The sequence below is a fragment of the Convolutriloba macropyga genome, chromosome 3, assembly GCF_964194025.1.
Source record: "Convolutriloba macropyga chromosome 3, txConMacr16.3, whole genome shotgun sequence".
Taxonomy (NCBI): Eukaryota; Metazoa; Xenacoelomorpha; order Acoela; family Convolutidae; genus Convolutriloba; species Convolutriloba macropyga.
Genome location: NC_134470.1, coordinates 17,207,866 through 17,210,495, shown reverse-complemented (window position 1 = coordinate 17,210,495; position 2,630 = coordinate 17,207,866).

Below are 2,630 nucleotides of genomic sequence, written 5' to 3'. Positions count from 1 at the left end.
TTCCATAAAGAAATAAAGGAACAATGACAATAAGTACAAACAAGTTAATAGAATGCACATAAATTTGAGCTTATCTGGGTTTATTTAATCCAGGAAATGCTGTTCGACAAAACTGTTGAAGCGGGATTTAGACTCTCTTTTCGCTTTCTGTCGTAAGGTGATGTAGCTCATGTTGTTCCTTGAGCAATCTTCTTCAAGTTGATCCATCCATGTCTTGCGTTGACCCTCTGGAGCTCGTTTAGCATATCGATATTTTCTGTCGGCTCCCAGGTGAAGGCTCGGAGCGCTAGACGATCGTCATTCATCCTCAGGATATGGCCAAACCATTTCAACCGTTTAATCATCATCATTGCAGAAAGTGTCGACATACGTGATCTAGCCAGTACTTCTTCATTTGTCACCCTCTCCAGATATGAAAAACATAGTATCCTTCGCAGACAACTGGTGTGAAAGCTCTCAAGTTTCCGTTGCGTTGATTTATTCATGGTCCACGTTTCAGAGCTATATAAGACCACTGATAACACGAGAGCTCTGTATAACTTGCATTTGAGGGGAATACTAAGTTGTTTGCTCTTCCAAAGCTTCTGGAAGCTCGCAAATCGCTGTCTCCCTTCCGCCAGCTTGACACTGATTTCCTTTAGGTCACCATGTTGCAAGCTCACGAAAGAACCGAGATACTTGAAAGCTTCTACATTTTCGAACTCCACTCCATCTCGATCGTGGACATTGCACGAGAAAATGCGAGATCTTCCAGCCTTTTCTCTGCCGCAGTATCGTGACTCGTGAATTCGTCGGCCTTTCACAGTTTCGAATTTCCTAGTGCACTTATGACAAGTGAGGCTTTTCTCTAGCCCAACAAACTTTGACGCGCTGTCTTCGACACTCTTCGAATTCTTAGACTTGCAGAATCTGGCTTCATGCACTTTGCAGCCTCTTGCAGTGTCGAAGCGACGTTTACAACCTGAACATACACAACTATCGTCATCAGAGACCGCAGATGATCTTTTATTCGCCGTAGACACTAGATCAGCAACCACTGACCTCTCGTCGCTGCTAACTGTCACAAGCTCAGCCTCCGCTGAACTCTTCAGTCTCAGTTTCTCACCAGCTAGTGTCTCGAACCAGCCCGCATTCTTCTTCTTGCCCACCAGCACCTCTCTGCCAATGAGTAGTCGGGATTGGTTTTCGGCCTCAATGAGAGTCCCAAAACGGCCTTCAGGGTTTCCTGTAAGAACTTCCACGTTCCTTTGAGCAATGGGTACATTGGCTCCGGGTTTTTCGCATTTAACACCCATATTCTTTGTCTTCCCAACATTGATCATTAGGCCAACAGCCTCGGCTAAAGATTCAATTCTATGTAGATTTGCTTGAACTTCGGAATCAGAGACGCCCAATAGGGCAACATCATCGACGAAGTCAAGATCAGCAACACAGCGTCCAATGTCGATTCCTCCTTGAACTGAAATAGCCAACACATAGTTTATCACAAGGCCAAAGAGAATAGGCGACCATACATCACCCTGGCGAACACCAGTTTTTACGTCGAACATCTGGCCCTTCTCGCCCTCTGTCTTGACGCAGCACTTGAAGCCTTCGTAACTGTTGCGGATGACATTCACAACTTTTTGTGGGAGCCAGTAATGTTTCATTATCTTGTACATCATCTCGCGGTCCACCGAATCGAATGCAGCACGGAAGTCAATGAAACAAAAACTGACGTCCAATTGGAAGGCCATGCATTTCTCTAGTATTTGCCTCAACGCAAACAATTGGTCAGTGCAGCCCCTGCTTTTTCGGAATCCGCATTGTTCTTCTTCTTCTACTACTACTACTACTACTACTGCTGCTGCTGCTACTGCTACTACTACTACTACTACTACTACTACTACTACTACTACTACTACTACTACTACTACTACTACTACTGCTACTACTACTACTACTACTACTACTACTACTACTACTACTACTACTATACTACTACTACTACTACTACTACTACTACTACTACTACTACTACTACTACTACTACTACTACTACTACTACTACTACTACTACTACTACTACTACTACTACTAATTTTGAGCGCTTCTCAGCTGAGCGGAGTCTATCCTTATCCTTCCGTCTGCAATGATGCTATTATTGGGCTCTTTTTCATCGCTTAGCGTCCCGGCGATGCATTTTATGACTTCGAAAGTGGATAAACTCAGTCATGTAAAAATGGGTAAGGGATTAAGCATGGTCTTCCTGGGATCTGATTCGCTGCTCACATTTTGATTTCTCGTTTTGCACGGTATGTTTGTAGACCTCTCCAATTAATTTGGATGAGGGTTCAATTAATTTGGATGAGGGTTCAAGGAACAGCTTTTTGCATGAGGGTTCAATATATCATTGTCAAAAAAGTGATGCAGAATCTGTTTTTCACAATCAGCCCTTTGCTTGGTGGTTTAGTCTTTCATCGACGTCATTTGTTGCGCTTTGATTTACGAAGAACTCATTTAGCAAAATCCGAGACGTGGTTCAACTTCTGCATCAACATACACTTCGTCGAGTAGAATAGCCAATGAATTTGTGGTACAATAGTACATTTTTAGTTTGGGTTTATTGTTTGGTGTAGCTAAATTGGTTC